The 18,434-nt window shown below is 41.5% G+C and overlaps 1 protein-coding gene across 14 annotated transcripts in view; it reads left to right on the forward strand.

The window, feature by feature from the left end:
* Positions 1-10,288: 10,288 nt before the first annotated feature.
* The window catches only part of ADGRL3 (adhesion G protein-coupled receptor L3), an 826,419-nt gene continuing 818,273 nt past the window's right edge, over positions 10,289-18,434 (forward strand). For 10 of the 14 annotated variants that reach the window (XM_064484967.1, XM_064484927.1, XM_064484928.1 and 7 more), the window contains exon 1: positions 10,290-11,659. The gene's annotated coding sequence lies outside the window, so the exon portion shown is untranslated. Of the gene's footprint in view, positions 11,660-18,434 lie in introns of all 14 variants that reach the window. The other 4 variants (XM_064484930.1, XM_031469616.2, XM_031469635.2 and 1 more) reach the window with 2 other exon arrangements.

Genomic DNA, 18,434 nt, shown 5'->3' on the forward strand with positions numbered 1-18,434 from the left:
ATAAGCATCCCATGGTTCTCAAGAGTTGTGTAAGGCTAGAGACCTGCGGTTAGTTCAAAGCCTGGTTGGCCTATTGCAGAATTATTCTTGAAGTTTTAAGTGTTGAAGTGGAAGTAACAGCACATTCTAGGTTAAGCCACACAAACCAATTTCACTAAGGGAATGGAAAACTAAGTTTAATGGAAAACCAAAATGATATTTTTAGCCATTCATATGTTCAGCAAATATTTATTGAACATTGCTATATGGCAGGCCCTGTTTTACTTGCTGGGGAAATATCAATGAGCGAAACAGACAAAAGTTCTCATCCTCCAAGAGCTTACATTCTGATGGGGAAACAGCTACAAATCAGGGCCAACTTATCCATTACCTACAGGGCCTAAGCCCCACAGTACTATGAAGGGCCCACGAGAATGTTTTAATTTTAATGTGTTTTAAAACCAGAAGGAAAAATAGAATGTTACAATAATGCATCCATCTGAATTATATTTTTCTTCATACCGATGCAGTCATAAAATATAATTTAAAATATTTTTATGGAGGAAGGGGATCATTAAGGCAAAAGAGCCTTGAGGCCACAGAAGTCACATTGTAGGCCTGCAATAAACACAAGTGAATAAGTAAATTATGTGGTGTATTAGAAGGTGAGAAGTTCTGTGGAAGAAAAAAAGGAAGTGGGATAAGATTGTTTGTAATTTTAAGTGGAGTGTTAGAAAAAGCACCTGAGAAGCAACTTTTGTTCACAGACCTGAAGGAAGTTAGGCAAAGAGCGGTGTGAACCTCTGGGTGAAGAGCACTCGAGGTGCAAAGATTAGCAGATGCAGAGCCCTGAGACAGGGGTGTGCCTGGAATGTGGAAGGAGCAACAAGGAAGCTACTATGACTGCAGCAAAGTGATCTCTGGGGAGAGATGCTGAAGATCAGGCCATGGAGCTGGTGGGAGTCAGACTTTGCAGGGCTTTGCAGGCCACTTCAGATTTAGTCTGAGTGATAGAGGGCACAGCTGGAGGGTTTAAGGCAAGGCCATTGTTAGGAGCTGAACTGTGCACCCCCAAAAGGTATGTTGATGTCCTAACCCCAGGTACCTGTGAATTTGGCCTTATTTGGAAAAAGGGTTTTTGTAGATATCATCAAGTTAAGATGAGGTCATTAGGGTGACTCCTAATCCATTACGACCAGCCTCCTTATAAGAAAAGGAAAACACCATGCAAAGACAGACATACAGGGAGAGCACCATGTGATGAAGAGGCTGAATTTGGAGGGATGTAGCTGCCAACTGTGGAATGCCAAGGATTGACGGCCACTGTCAGAAGTTAGCAAGAAGCAAGGAAGGGCTTTATCTAGAGTCTCAGAGGGAGATTAGCTCTGCCAACATCTTGATTTCCAACTTCTAGAAAAACAGTGAGACAATAGAATTCTGTTGTTTTAAGTTACCCAGTTTGCAGTACTTTGTTACGTTAGCTCTAGGAAACTAACACAGTTATTTTGTTCTAACAGCATGTCTCTGGCTGAGTGTTGAGAAAAAACGATAGCAAAGGCAAGGTAGGAGCTAGGAGGCTACTGTAGGTCAAGGGTCCTAGGAAGCAGGTTCTAAGATGGGAATGCGCACAGATTTATCCAGAAGTGCTCTAAGGAACAATTCAGGGTGGGAATGGGGATGGACGGGGGTGTGGGATGAGGGACTCAGAACTGGCTAGAGGGAAGAGTGGGGCTCACGGAGCCACCATCAGTTCAGTGGGGGCTCCAGGAACATGAGATGGTCCTTCAGAGTCATCTAGAAGTAGGAAAGGAACCCACCATAATTACTGCTGTGAAGGACAGATGTTGAATTATGTTCCTAGGGAGGGAATATCATCTTGAGTAAGATATCTCCCTTCAACAGAGGGAGGGAATACTTGAGGAACTCATCTGTGAGCAGCTTACATTCTTCATGCTGTGGAATTAATACTTTGGTCCTGGGAAGAAGAAACATGCAGGTGCATCGTATCATCTCCAGAAGAGGATACAGCATTTATGGACAAGACATTCAAGCAGCATGGGAAAACATGAGAATCAGAGTATAGCACACGTAGTTCTATGCGTATAAATGGTGTAGTTGTGTGTGTGCGTGTGTGTGTGTGTGTCCTAGCAAGGATCTTCCATTTGCACAGTGCTCTAAATTTATAATATACACAATTTGGTGGCCACATTAACCTTGTAATGCAGGTAGGACAGATATTTTAAAATAACAATTCTTCCAACAGGGTAGATAAAATCTAGAAATATCAACTGACTTGCCCAATCCTCCGTGCATTAGTGGTAAGGACAAGACTGAAAATAGCATCTTCTGAATCCACGTCCTGAGTTCTTTGTACCATGACATACGGCCAGAATATTACTTCAGTTAAGTGGCAGTGATTATGCTGCACAATTCTGAATATTCTTTTATGCTTCATTATTTCAGAACTGCCAAGAGAGTATATGGCAAGAACAGCATAGTTATTTATCAAACTCACATCAATTTCTTCCTGGATCCAAAGGTAGATTACATTTGCCAGCCTCCTTTACAGTTAGTGTAGCCATATGACTGAGTTCTTGTGGGAATTTGAGTGGTGATAAGGATCATGCAGGCCCATAAATAAAATGCTAAGAAATCACCCCTCACCTCTCTTCCCCATGGTCTGCCCAGTGCAGTGGAGAAAGCCATGTGTTAAAGATGGCAGAATCGCCATTAACCGGGATCTCTGAATGTTTGAAAGCAACAAAGGTATCTTACCTGTATACCACACCCTCTTCAGTTTAGAGTCCTAATCCAAGATTTTCTTAACCATTAGAGAATCAGAAACACAGTATGCATACCTCAGTGTAAGAGGTACAGTATAGATTTGGAATTTTGTTTCATGACATTTCACGTAGACATAACTAATATATCTAATTAAAATCTAATATTAAATAACATAAGGTAAAGATATACCAAGCTGTTGACATGTGTACACTTAATCTTTTCACCATTTTGTGAGAAAATTATTATTTTATTTTTCTCATTGTTAAATACCTGAGAAGCGGCTTGAAATAATATAACTAATTAACTGATAATACATACATATATACATATATACTTCAGATATGCATAATTCCAACTTGAAAACACATCAGCGAAGGAGGTAAAATTTCTCTATTCCAGTGTTTATATTTTGCAAATCTCAGGGAATGCCTCTGAATAGTCTGGCTTAAGTCATCTGGCCATCTATAACAGATCACTGGGGTAGAGCTGGTTACAATATATGATTTGGCCTGCATCATCTGCCTTCCCTATGTGGGCTGGGTACTGCAATGGACAGATCATTACTAATATATAAAGCACAGAGGAAAATGACACCTACGGAAGAGGCATGCTATTTTCAAAAGTAGGAAGATGGAAATGGCCAGACAAAACTCATTAATAACTATGACAAAGTTATGCTGGCTTCCTCAAAAAGGAGAATATACTATAATACCTCAAGGGTTGTTCTTCAGAAACAAAGTACAGAAATGTAGCTGGATCGCAGGAGAGAAATAGAACCCTGGTCCAAAAAGCCATCCAAAAGCTCTCTCTCTGCATTTCATCTAGGCTCACTCTGCGCCCGTGTTTTATGCTCTTTCTGCAGAGTAGCGTTCTCTTCACTTCTTCTGCTGGGTGGCTAAAGGCAAGTTCAACTGATGATTGACTAGTCCAGGCCTCCTATCAAAAGTGAAACATCTCTTATTCTTGAATTAAAGTGGCAAGGAAAAGAGGGCCACACCACAGCTTGGTGACTTACATGGCCTATTCAGAGAACGAAGCAATGACTTTCTCAGCCCCGATTCCAATTTCCCCAGGAAGAAGGCTTGAGTAGCCAGCTGTTGATCAAGCAACTTAACTCCTCCCCTTCCTGATCGAAAGAACTGTAGCCAAGGAGGAAGGCTCTCATTGTAAAAACTTGCTTTTAGAATCTCTATCAGCGTACACAGAGGTTTAGTAAGACACACTTGTCCAGATGGCGTACTCTACTGAGTAATAATGATGTTAACGAAGTGGAGATAATACCTATGTTGCTGGTTTCTTGGGAGGATGAGGCCCCGCCCACAGAAGGTAAGGGTCATTACTTTAAAGGAGTTGTAGTCTAAAATTAATCCACACGAAAATTTAGTCATACTTTATATATTTTTGAACAAAAAAATATTTTCTCCTGGCTTGACAACTAATTAGATGACTTCCAAGCTCTTTTCCAGTTCTTTGATGCCAGTGATTTTTTTTTTCCTGTTGATTCTAAACCACTAGCCAAAAAAGTACTTTAAAAGCAAGAGATTTGCTGATATCTCAAGGCTATTCCAAAGCATGCCATAGCATAAAATGATTTCAAAAGGGTTCAATTTGTTTTGAACAACAGCAGCCTCCTTTACTCAAGGTGACTAATTTAAAGTTGATAGCGCTCATTTTGATATATAACATCTACTAATACGTAATCTTAATAAATGATAGATCTATTAATATAAATCATAGTTTAATAGATACATCTTATGTATTTTATAGCATATATCATATAACGCTTGCCTTGAATTATTTCATTCACGAAACATTTATTGACTTATCTTATTGAATATCTTATATGGTCCTGAGCACCGTATTTTTAAATAGGCAATATTTTTCCTACCACTCTTCATTTTGCTTTTATAAGAGGTGAGGTATATGATTAAAGCAGATACCAGAAATGAGAAAATCTTCTAACTGGGAGTACTACAAAGATAATGTGACTAATATTCTGAGAAGAATAATGCAATTTGCCTTCTGTGGGCTCAGCTTTCAGGAAAATCCAGCAGGCAATTTTACAGGAAACTTATTGTCCTGGGTATCACCCTCATACAGAGTGTATGTTAGCACAATACCTGCAAGTCCATACAGAATTTCCCCCTTGTTTGGCAGTTTAGATATAGATGCAAAAGAAGAAGGAATTTCTGATTAAGGCTAGCAATACTGTAAAAATCTGATGACATTCTTCAGGAACATATTGCACTAAGTCAGGTTTAGATAGCACCACATCGTAGAAAACATGGCCATGAATAGCTACTGAGCCTCCTCTACCATCAGGGATGTTGAAAGCCTTTGCATAATATAGTCTGAAAAGTCCTAGGGAAGGATGTTGATTAGCCAAGTTTGGGTCAGCTGCCCTTGGCCGGATCAAACACGGTCAAGGGACAGGGCCAAGTAGTATGGACAGAGCCTCATACACACGTATAGGAGCCATTCTCAGAGAAGGAGGAGTAATTATGAGTCAGGTATCTCCTCTTGGTGTCTAATATTAACTTAAAGGAACGAGGTTGAGAAGCAGAATCTAACAGGGTGGCAATATTTTATAAAGAAACAAAGAGTCTTTCCCTTCTGTTATAAGCCATGACAGTCATTATTAAACATCTGGTTGACCACGATATTTTCATTTGTAAAGTAAAAGCACCTTTGCCTTTATAAGAGGGAGACCCAAAAACTGTTTGAGTTTTTGAACATTTTCATATTTCTAGAGTCTCGAATCTAGAAACTGTGATGTGACATTTTTAAGGCAACTTTGTATGAATGCTGAGTACTTTTGCAAAAACCTGTGTTCTACTGCTAACATTGATAGTAAGTAGCTTAAAGCATTTGGAGTTAAACCTAATTTAAATTATGAAAGGTAATTTAATTGTATGATGTGAGACAAAGTAGCTAGGAAAGTTAACAGGGGAAAAAAAAAGAACCAGCAGCATATTGTTCCCTTCACAGTTGTCCAGAACTGGCATACATGTATGCAAACATTAGAGAAATTATGAAAAAACGGTTCTAAGGAGACTCTTCCATTGAGAAGAAAAAAGTCAGGATGTAAAAAATGTTAACCATTTAATTAGCAGAAGTTCTTTTTAAAAACATCTAGATGGTGGGGGGTGGTGTATAGCTCAGTGGTAGAGCGCTCACTTAGCATGCAGGAGGTCCTGGGTTCAATCCCTAGTAACTCCATTTAACTAACTAAATAAATAAACCTAATTACCCCCTTCCCCCACAAAAACACCAAAAAAAAATCTAGATCTTTATTTACTTTATCTAGATCTATAGGTAAGCTTCCAGGTCATTAAGATGTAGAACACACAGATCTTCTTTTGGAGTGAAAAAGAATAAGGGGGAATTGCTTGAATCAAGGAGAGAATAGAGGATATCAAATTAGCAAGGCTATATCACCCGGGTAAGAGTCTATAGTCTGGTCCTTTGCTGTACATTCCAGAGAACAGAGAGCATCACTGGATTCTTAGAATTAAACTATCCTGTCAGTCAGTCAAATACGTTCTGATAATATATATAATCTAAATTTGAGTCATTATTCTACTGAGCCCAAGACCCTTTAGAATTCTAATCATTACATGGCCTAGTAGGAGTCTGAGTACTGCTGCTTGCTTTGCAGATGTGATTTAACCCTGATTACCTTGATTTGTCAGTGTATCTAGGCCCAGTAGCATTTAAGAGAGTAACTGCAGATATTTGATTGAGTATTAGAGAGCATTTTTTCCAATGACAGAAGCTCAGGAATTTAAAATTCTGTGAAAGTTTATGTCAGGTTGAGGTAGAAGGTCATTTCAAGTGAAGGTGGCATTGTCTAGTGTCTGCAGTAGCTATTCATTCAGTTGCTGAAAACCTCAAGTATGGAAAGCTCAGCCTAGGGCAGTGCACAGTGTTAAGCCATCAGCTGAGGAAAAGACAAATCAGGAAAGAATTCCGATTTTCAACTGGACACATGACAGCCTGGAATAGTCAACTTTTCCTATTAGCCTTGCAGCTAAGCGTTACCAGCTCACCATTTCTGAGTAGGAAATGAAAGGGTAAATGGTGTGTGCAACTTTAGGAAAATGTCTGTGGGTGTGAGCCTGCCATCTTTTCCTCCTTTTCTTCTCTGCTCCTGGAATGTAGGCATGATTGCTAGAACTGGAATTGGGAATCATGGCCATGAGTGGCTGAGCAAGAAGATAAAGAAGGTATCTATTTCACGTTGCAATGCTTTGGAGGGCCACAACAGCCCAGGATCAAAACAGACATTCACCTGAAAAAGAGACTTTTATATCGTTTACTGTTATTTTGGTTTCTGTTGCTTGCAACCAAAATGAATCCTAATACAGAATACGTGGATCATTCAAAAAAATTTGTTTTTGCTTTACCAACTTTTTCTCCACTAGCTGAATAACTAGCAATTTCAATCAGATAAGAGGCCATTTACTGAGGGTGAAAAAACAAGATAACTTACATACTTACTTTCCTTATATAACAATTACAACTGAGATGTGTATCACTGTACAAAATCTTTGTTCATACCTTTGTTTATTTCTGTAGAAGTGATATCTGTAAATAGAAACAGTGGATTAATGATGTACATATATTCTATAAAGCAGTTGACATATATTGTCAACTTTCTTTCCAGAAAAATTGTGTCAATGTACATCACTAGCATAGAGGTAGGGCTGTCTCAGCACAGTTTTGTTAGAGTTTAGCAGTAGGACACTGCTACTTTTCAGCTAATTTCATGGGTGAAACATGAAACATAAGGGATGTGGTAATTGTGTACATTTTATGTATTGGACTTGTATAGGCAGAACATATTTCTTTAAATTTACTGGCCATTTACATTTATTTTGTGAACAGGTTATCCATGTTCTTTTTCTAACTTTCATGCTATTGGAGATCTTAGTGTATTTCTTATTAATCTGAAAAAGGTCTTTTGGTCAAGAAATTTTAAAAGTTATTAAAATATTTTAATTGTGGTTATCCTGTATGATTGGCCATTTGGCTTTTTAAAAAGATGTTAGGGAGGGGTTCTTTTCCATTTGGTAAATATTGATTTTTTTTTTTTCAGTTTTAATGGAATTGAAGCCAACAGTGCCATCTTTATCAAAAACAACTCTAGCACACAGAACTACTGAGTATAATAGCATCTTTGCTCAAACATCATCTGTTATATTATCTTGTCCCTGAGAAGAAGGTGTTAAATAGAATTGTGTAGCAAAGAGGGCACAGTGTTTCGCTTGATTTTATTTTTGTGGCAGGTTCATCTTAGAAAAATATTGGCAAGAGTCATGGATTTCCTGGCAATGGAATATTGACACTTTGTATCTTAAATCAAATATAGAAGACTATGCCCATCAGATTAAAAATGATTTGGAAACATGAAGTTTGAGCCTAAAATACAGGTAGCTGCTGTAAAAAAAAAAATGCTACCTTGACATTTGATTAAGTTGTATAAACAATTAACCTATTCTTTTCTCTCCACTGCTTTTCATTAACTATCAGTTTTTTTATTTACTTTTTTTTTCTTTCTTGGTTTTTTCTCCCTCATTATTCTGTTTGTAATTTTGCTTATTTGCAATCAACTCCTCTGCGGTGAATACTTTTCATCACTTTTTTAAATTAATATGCTTAGTTTTCAGTTAATGTGTTTCATATTTTGGTAAATACGTTAATTCTATTTTGAAATTTTATTCCTTTCACATGTCCTACCAGACCTGCCATATTGTGATGTCTGATTCTAAAAACTGGTCTATAGGTAATGCTTATTTATATTTCTGCTGCTATCACTAATAACATTGAATATCTATACATCACTTTTCATTTTACATTCTATTACTTTACTACTTTTCTACGCATATCCATTTGGGAGATGAATTGAGTACTTTCCATTTTGCCTCCTTTACAAATAAGATCCTCTTGTCACAATTGGTTAGAGTTAACTCTTTCCAAAATTATTTAAGTAACAAGGGACCCCAGACGTCAATTTATATATATATTTTTTGGTATTCGCGGGAGTTCATAGATGCCCCATATTAGGCAAATTCAATTAGCCTAACTTGAGCCTGTGAACATTTAATTGGTCAGAGATCAACAATATCAATATTGAATCCGCTTCCCATTAAAAAAAAACTTACAATATGCTGTGTATACAGTTACACTGATGATTAAAAGATGTAATTTGCATTCCAGAAAAAAAGCCTATAATGCTAGGAGGCATATAAACAAGGAACTAATAATTTTAAAAGAACAAGAAAAAAGCAGAATGAAATAGGTGTTCTTGTAGAGATACCATCAAAGTGCTATGGGAATATAATGGAAGGGGTGATTATTTTGAATGGGACTGGTGAAAAAAGGCTTTTTGGAGCAGTTGGTACTGGAGTTGAGCTTTGAAGAATGAATCAGATTTCTATAGTCACTTGTATTGGCTATGGTCTGTTAATTCTCAAGAGCTTTTTGGTTCTTCAGATGTGCTGTGGTTAACTTTACCTCCCTAAGAGCCGGGAGGGCATTAGATCATTCTGAATATATACACTCAAAAATAATTTGGATAAAATGTGCTTGTTGGATGCATATAATAAATTTTAGTTTCTCTTACAACTGTAACTCAAATGTACTGATACAGAAAATAACACTTTAGCTATTTCAAATCATGAAATTTTAGACTAGGAAAAGACCTTAGAAATTACCTACTTAACCTTCTCATTTACAAAGAAGGCAGAAAGGGGTTCAGTAATTGATCAGGGTCACTCAGTTAACTTGAGCAGACTTTCCCTCTATCAGAAGGCATTGCTTTGGAATAGGCACCTTTGTATATCCATTATGGTCATTTTTATTGATGTGAAATGAAATCATTGAATCCCCACATCGGATTATCAGAGAAGGATACTTTAAAGTCTGCAATGAATTTGCACGTAGATGTAAGTTTGAAGGAACATAAAATGGACCGAAGGCAGAAACCGCACTGGGACTCAGTACCTGCATAATGAAAATACGGAATAATCTACACCTGTAAAAAGAGACACTAGCCGTACTTTCAGTCTGACGTCGCTTACTCACCTAGGGTGGAGTGAAGGAAGAAAAGAAGGGAGAGAGGCGGAAAGAAAGAAAGAGGGGAGAGGGAGAGGGACGAGGGAAGGCGGGTTTGGGGGGGAAGGAGAGAGAGAGCGCGCGCGCGAGAGGGAGAGAGAGAGGGGAGAGAGATACAGAGAGAGTGAGAGAGCGCGAGCGAGCTTGCCTTAAAGCCGCGAAGAGAGGTACCCTTTGTTTGACAAACCCTGAAAGGAAAGCCTCTTGTAGCAGCTCTCCCGTTCCCACCTCCAGGCGTTTGTCGAGCTGCTAGGTGGAGCGCGCGCGGCGGAGCCCGAGCGCATTCCAGATCCGGGTTTTGCCTCCCGCCACCCCTTCCCCCGGCGCGAACCCCCTCCTCTGCTCTCGGCGCACTCGGCGCTCGCCCGCCCGCGGCTCATTTTGGCCTCGGCTCGGGCCCCGGCTGCGTCCGCCGCACGCAGGCTGCACGACCTCGGCGCGCCAGCGCTTCGGCCGGCTCTCGGCGCGTCGCCCGCTCTCCCGCTCTCCCGCTCTCCCGGCACTGCTCGCCCCAGTTCCCAGAAGCGGGGATGCAGATACTGCCGTTCGTCCGGGTGGGCGCCGCCGCTGCCGCTGCCGGCTTTTCCCGGACTGCTCCTTGCCTACACTCCCGCAGCTGCTGCTGCTGCCGCCTGTGACTCGCCCCCTCCCCTTTCTTTCTTCTCTTTTTGCCTCCGTCCTCTTTCTCCGGGTGTGCGCGCGCGCGGGTTGCACGGTTGGCTTTGGCAGGAGCTCGCTCGTGTGTGCGCGTGAGTGTGCGTGTCTGGAGAGCTCCAGAGCTTTGCTCGCTCTCGGGGAGTCGAAGAAGAGAAAGAACCGAGGAGGCGGCGGCGGCGCGGAGCCCGGGGCCGTGCGATGAAGCTCCCACATGCCCGCAGCTGCCCGGCCCGACCGGCTAGTTAATCAGCCACTCCTCGGGCTCGGGGCTCCGCGGCCCCCGGGACGCAGCCCTCGGAGGCAAAGCGCCCGCTCCGCCCGCGCGCCCCCGCTGTGCACCCGGGAAGGAGTTTGTTTGGCCCTCGCTCCAGCTCTCCGCGCAGGTTGCGGGCGTGAGAAGAGACCCTCGGCGAGGAGAGAACCTCGGGAGAAGGAGGGTTTGGCGGAGAAGAAGCCACCCCTGGCCCTCGCAGCTCCCCCTACCTATTCCATCGCTCCCGCTCTCAGGCGGAAAGGGGAGGACGAGGAAGAAGAAGAAAAAGAGAAGGGGGTGGGGTGGGAGAACTGGATATAAAAATCGGCTTGGGGGATGGTGGAAGATTTTTGGTCTCTTCAGCAGCGCCTTTTCTTAAGCGGCAGCAGCAGGAGGAGGAAAAGCAGCCCCAGCTATGACTGCCGCATGTTAATAGCTGCTGCTTGGGTCCCTTGGCTGCTGTTGGAGACAGAACCTGACTCCGAAGTTGTGCAACTGTGGACCGGGGGAGACATTTGAACCCTCCACTCTCTTTGCTCCGTTTTTACCCTCTTGGTGTGTGAAGCGAGGAAACGTAAAGGAAGACAAGCATTTGGTCCCCCCCTCCCCCCCGCTTCCCTTTTCTCCATGGCTGTGTAGCAGAAGAAAGGGGGAAGGAAAGACTTTTTGTTGTTTCCTTGGCTGGGGTCTCCACCTTCCTGCTGCCTTCTCTGCGCTTTGGTTATTCGTGGCTGCGTGTGGTGGGGGAGTCTTCGCTGGGGCCACTCGGTCTTTTGCCCCGGGCTCCATGGCTGGATTGTGGAAACTGCACTCGGCTGCAGGTTGTTGAACAACTGATGGGACGATCTCGGGGACCGGCGGTTACGAAAGGTAATTTATTCTTTTCACTCTTCCTAATAGTGGTGGCCCTGGCCCGGGTCGGGCAGCTGCGTCCGCCCGGCGGGCAACCGAGGGGGTGCAGGTCCATGCACACTCACCCTCCCACTCGCCCTCGCCCGCACACACTCGCCTGCACACACACTCATCCGGTCGTGATGTGGGGCGGGAAGAGAACCTCATGGCTGGTGGGCGCTGGGGGCTGGCATGGGTTTGAGGTTTTTCCAGCTATTGGGCGATTTGGCGGATGAGAGGGGAGAGTAGACAGGGCGCATTCGCAGTCCAACACTCTGGGGGATAGGAACGGTTTCCACCCTGGGGATCTTCCCTCCTCTCTCACCCCAGTGTCATCCCCTGGTGGGAGCTGAAGGCAGAACAGGGGGCGCCTTCTCTTCGCCGGCCCAGGGCCTGTGCCGCTGGAGGCGGGAGGGGGCTGGAGGACCGACAGGGACCGGGTGAGGAGCTGGGCTCAGGGGTAATAAAGACTGCGGGACGGTGAGCCCTACAAGATTCTCTCCAGACGCCTGCCGGCAGCATCCATGGTAGCCGCGTTTGGCCAGGTCGCTCCCCTGAGCCATGGAGTCGCGCTACCTCCCCGCATCCCGCCCGTTGTGTCCCCTTCACGGCAGTTTGGTTTAGACCTGCTTGCTCCGGCTTTGTTAGGCGGCTTTGGCTGGAGAAAGCTGGCACTTTCATGGGTGGCCCAGGGCGGCGAGGTGTTGGGAGTGGGCACGAGGTGGGGGGCGGTGTTGCACGAACGGGGTGGCCGGGGCGCCTGGGCGGGGTGGGCAGAGCATTGGCAGCCGCGGTGGGCTGGGTTACAGGTAGGAGGGCAGGCGCCCTGAATCTTCTTACGGGAGAAGGGGAGGCTCCGGGCTGCAGCGGAGCGTCGATGCCGCCGCGCCCCCGCGCCCCGTGGATGGTCCGACGTTGGAGCTCGGGGGCTAAACGTGTCAGGCCCCCTAGCAGTATAGGTGGGTGGGTGTGTATGTAGAGGGTAGAGGGTACCTCTGGTATCAGGGGCTAGTTGGCAGCAGGGTTGGCGTGTGCGTGTCTGTGTGCGCGTTCTTGCGCTCCAGGGATAGCCCGGAGATATTTGTGAGGATGGCAGAGCTGATGCTACTTGAGCTGAGCTTGCTTATCGAAATCGCTTGGGATCCGCTTAACTGGAAAATCTGGTTTGAGGAGGCCGCCGGGGCCCCATAGGGGTTGCGAGGAAGCCTCTCTGTGTCCCCTCTCTCCTCAGCGAGGAGCACAGCCGCGAGATGCGTGCGGCGCGTGAGAGTCTGTGGTGCAGCGCGCGATGCACCCCAAATTGGCCCTGATGAGGACTGAAGGATAGAGTAGTTGTCTCTCGGGCAGATTGAAATAACCGAGTCAGGCCAGCATAACCCCTGGTCCCTGGAATTCTCTGGCCACTTTCCGATAGAAACGTGAGCTGCTTTATTTATGGCCAGAGATACCTTAGCAATTGGGAGAACTCGAGGCTTGCGAGCCACCTCTGGGTGTCTCCTCCCTGTGCCTGTGTGTGATCTTGCCTGCAGTAGTTAGAGCACACTGTAAACAACTGTGTAAGCAGCCCTGCCACAGTCTCCTTTAGAGCTGAACCTGATGATGTCTGTTGTGTTTACTTTCCTGGGTAGATTACTCATTAGGAAGTAGCCTTCTTGCACCTCTGATTTTACATCCTTCCAGCCAGCTGCTGGGGAAATGAGGAGACGCATAGACTCTGGCAGGAAGGAAAAATTGCCTTCTGTTTTGCTCTGAAGTAAATAGGCGGTCTGCTAATTTAGTGTCATATGGGCTATCAACACTAGTTAAAGAATGTCATTGTAGAATCTACAAAGAAACAGTTCTTTTAGTAATTTTTCACTTGGAGAATGCTCTTTATTTTCCTGTGAGATTAAAGAGAATGTAGCTAGATTTCTCTGGTTTATTTTTCAATCGGTAATGGTGGTAAATGACCTGGAATTCTACCGCCCGTTTGTCAGAATATAGATTACAGTTAGAATTCTCAGTTCTTTTTTGGTATCACCAAAAGAAGTTTCCAAGTAATTTGTGTAGGAGTTAAAAGGATATTTGCATTGAAATATCCCTCACCCTTCTTTTACCGAGTCTTTTTTTTTTTTTTTGGGTAACCAAAGCAAGGGTTAAAATGTACAAAGATAAATAGTTTTTAAAAAAGTTGGAAAGCTAAACTGTTTTTCAGTTTCAATGATTAAAAAGACATTAAATTCCTTAGTTGGAGATTAGCTCAGATTGCTTTGGTTTTTGTTGCAAATGGCTGTGTTCTATTTTGTTGAAAAAAAAGTATGTAAAAGGATACTTTGTTTCTAGGTACCATTTCAATTTTAAGGTGCTGACTTCTTGAAAAAGCCTAGGTTGAGGAAAAAAGCAGGAATACTGAATCATTGGTGCCTGATTTTGATTAAGTGATATTTTTATGATAGTGCTAGTGGTAGTCATCTTAATAGGAAACTTAGGGACTTGTGATTTCATTCATGGGACTCTAGCTTCATATATTTCTTTCCTTTCTAGAACGTATATGTCAAAGTCTTTGAACTTGCAAATATTTCTGAAGATGAAAGGATACTTCTCCTCTAATTTTAGAAGATCTAATCACAATGATTCCCAGTCCTTACGTTACAAGTTTTGATCAGATCTGTTCTTTGTTTCCTAGCGGCATGTGTTTCCTAGCAGTCATACATTCCACAGGTCCTGATGTCATTAGGACTGTGTCAGTGTATTGTGCTGTCTCTAGCTGAAGGTGACTGTTTCAGAAGTGCTTGAATGCCATTCGCTAGCACTTCTTCATAATCAAATATTCAGTAACTTGCTCCATTGGTGCATATGGTTGACTGGACTCTTTCTATAAACTTGGGGTAGGAGGAGTGATTAGTATAAGGTTTTTGTGAACTATGTAAATTTTTCAGATGGGCATGTTAGGCTGCTCCAGGCATCCCTGGCCTCCAGAGTGATAAGCCAGCATGTGATTTGCTTGATGGGTAAATGCTTTTGATGTCACATTTTAAGTTGCTTCGTGTGATTATCCTTTAGGTTAAGAGCCCTCCAGGAAAATATGAAAGGAGGGTCTTTTAGAGGTGATTTCCTTAATGATGATCTTCTTGCTGTTTGGAAATTTAAATACTCCTTTCCACCGGGAATAATAGTGAGTATGAGACTTACTGGCTCCGGCTACTGTGCCTGGCATTGTTTCTAGTAATTAGAGGAGGCAAAATTCTTATGGACTTGTTTTCCTTATAGTCAAGTTAATCCTAAATAGACGGTTAAAAAAAAGGTTATCAAATGAAAAGAATCGAAGTTAGTCAAATAATATAATGCTAAACTGAATTGTTTTTCACATTTGATTTGGGCTGCTTTAACTGCTTGTTGAAGCTCTCTTTGAAAAGAGCTTCCAAATAGGAGTGACAGTTACTGTTAGAAGTAGGGCATTTTTGCCCAGAAATCAAGGAAAGCTGTGTATTTAAAAATGAAGAGTGATTTTGAGAAATGCCATGCAGCCTTACTTTAGCCTGGTGTCAAGGCTAGAGCAGTTGGAATTGGAGGGAGATGATCTTTCCTTAAGTTTTGCAAATGACTATTTCCCCTTTGATTTCTTAGATTTGCATCACATTCAAAATATGCAGTCGCTACATAGGGAGGAACCGTCAAGACCGAGGCTCTATTGTAATTTAACATTTGTTTGCCTTCAAGGACATATTTACCCTTAGATTACTGTTGCATTTATGTCTTTTTCTTTCATGCAAATACATTTCTTTGTAGAATATTTTATTATGAAATATAAGCTAAAACATTCAAATATGAATAAGGTCCTCCTGACATTTTTCCTTTCTTATCTGTGTGAATGCATGTGTGTGTGTGTGTGTGTGTGTGTGTGTGTGTGTGTGTGTGTGTTGTTAGGGAGCTGTTGATCAATGGGGAAAAATCCAGATTTTCCTTTGACTGTGATATGGATATTGATATTATTGGTCAGTTTGAGAGAAGAGTGCAGGCATGCCTGTGAATAGCATTGATGAGTTGAAATATATGCATATCCCCCCATCCTTTAATAACTTTACCCTAGTCTAAGTGTCTGTGTGGCCCAATAAAAGTAACTCTTCTACTGCAGAAGTAACCAGGTGTAATTTTTTTCTTAGAATTGTTAAGTGTGCTTGTGCACTCACAAATAAAAAATATGTAAAAAAAAATTAGCTGTCCTACTCTGAATTAATCGAAATTCTCCATTTGTTTTAGGGAATGGGTGAAAAGGGAGAGTTCTTCCTATGTTTGATCATAACAGATTCTATAGATCTTAATTTATCTTATGTCTTATTAAAACAATAATGTAGTTTAATAGTAACAGATTTCTTCATAAGAATGATTATAAGTATATATTAGAAGAAGTTAACATTTGGTCCACAATATTTAAGAATTTAAATGGAATATTGTTGGTGGTAATCCTAATTATTGTGAACATTATCTTGGGGATGGAAAATTAAATCAACCAACTGAATATTGTTGTCTGGTAAATCTTCTGTGTCAGTTATTTTGTAGAACAGACAGTCCTTTCTTCTTAAAGTGTGTTCTGGGGAAACCTGTGGGTCTTTGAGACCTTTTCAGAGGGTCTATGAAGAGAACAGCATTTTCATGATTATGCTAAGATGCTATTTGCCTTTCACACTCATACTTAACAAGTGTACAGTGGAGTTTTCCAGAAGGTAACATGATACGTGATGACATCATTGCTTTGATGGCATATGGCATGTGTGCTGGTGTATTCCTGTGTTTTAAAATTTTACCAGTTTAACTATTAATATGTAACTATTGATAGTTATAACCAACGTAATTAAAAGTTGCTGTAAGTCATCAATTTTCAAGTGTGTAAAAGGATCCTGGAATCAATCTGAGAACCGCTGATGTTGACTTTTCAAGATCTGCCTCCTTGTACTCAAAAGTGTCATCTCATTGGACCATATACAGGGCTATCTAGGCTGAGAAAACAAGTAGCTTCTTAAGCTTTAGAGACACAGCCAGATGGGTATTTTATTAATTATTTGACATTTTCACTTTTCTCTTTCTAAAGAAAGCTTGTTCTTAGTATTTTTGGTTCCCAGTTAGTGAAATGGCAACTTTAAAGCTGCAGGTCTCCAGCAGAGGAGCTACTGGGAAAATTTATTATGTAGGTCTTGATATTCTGATATCTGGAGAGGCAGAATGGTGTAGTCCTGAAGAGAAGGGACTCTGTGGTATATTTCCCTAGGCTTGGTAAATTATTTGACTTTGGACAGTATGCTGAGTCTATCTCTATTCCTCAATTTCCTGGTAACTTTCAGTGGGTAGGTACAACAACTGTACCTAATTCATAGGTTGTTGGGAAAATTTAATGGGAAAATATTTGCAAATTTCTTAATAGTTCCAGGTATGTAATATGGCATGCAACTATTTGCTATCATTATTATTATTTACTATGTCTCATGAATATCACAGGAAACTTAATCAGTTCCCCATGTGATTATGTGATTCAGACATGCAATTATGTTTTACCTTATTGCTTTAGAGTATGTCTTAAAATGCTATTAAATTTGACAATTTCATATAAATGATAATCTTGGCTTTATTTTACCCTTACACCTGAAAACTCATGAAGAGTTTTGGTTTTTTTTTTTTTTTGGTATAGTAAGAATTAATAAAACACCTTTTTTTAGCTTGGGCAAACTTTGAAATTCAGTAGAGGTTGAATATCCAATTAAAACTAGATTTCAAAGACCCTAATTGAATATTTATGTATCTTGGGAATTATTAGGGAAGAAATCACTTTTCTGAAGTGATATCTAGACTCACTATACTCCTAGTGTGTTAATCATTATCTAAGCATCACAATAGGACATTTTCAATGAAAAGGATCCTTGGGTAATTATATACTGCAGTTCAGTTTGTTGATAAGTGGGGATAGGCCCAGTGAGTTACAGAAGCCCTACATAGAGATTCATTTCACTAGATGCTAAGATTTAAAGAAGACCTGTAATACTTCTGAATGGCACTGACATTTATTTGAAAACTTCATAGATATATGTATCTTCATAGATACGTTTATTTATATATATATATTTGAGGAGGCATATTTCATGGCTAGTGTAATTCTTGACTCAGGCCTTCCACTATGAAATTAGTAGTGTAGCACTGACTTTCTGCAGCACTTTGGCTAATCCTGATTTAGTGTTGTTGAAACTACATTATGCTCCTTAGTGGGCATAGCTGGCCACTGTCTCTAATTATGAACTGCTCAGAAATGGCCTTTGGAATAAAAGACATTTGAATACAGTCCCAGTTCCACGACTTGCTAGCTCTGTCATCTCTGTTTGTAAAATAAAGGTGATAAAATCTACATTGCTGGTTTGGGGTGAGGAATAGGAAGTAAATAGAAAAGTACCTGACAGAAAGAGCATTTAATAAATGGTACCTATTATTATTAGTCATAGTATAATTAGAAATGTCCCTAACTACTAGTACTCAGCAAACTTCGTTAAATTAAGTATCATTTTCTTATTGAAGAATTCTGGATGAGCTATGAAAATCAATAGCATTTTCTTAGGCAGGAGAGAAAGGTTTCACATGTATCTTTTGTCTTTTCCGTGTTCTTTCCCTCTCTCCTTTTTAACCTTTAGTTAAGTACCTATTTCTGAGCTCTTCCTCTTAAACTTAAAATGTTATGCTGTGCTACTTATTCTCCCCCCAAATCATAATCCTGACAGGAAAATATTTTTGACAG

Source organism: Camelus dromedarius, chromosome 1, assembly GCF_036321535.1.
Source record: "Camelus dromedarius isolate mCamDro1 chromosome 1, mCamDro1.pat, whole genome shotgun sequence".
Lineage (NCBI taxonomy): Eukaryota > Metazoa > Chordata > Mammalia > Artiodactyla > Camelidae > Camelus > Camelus dromedarius.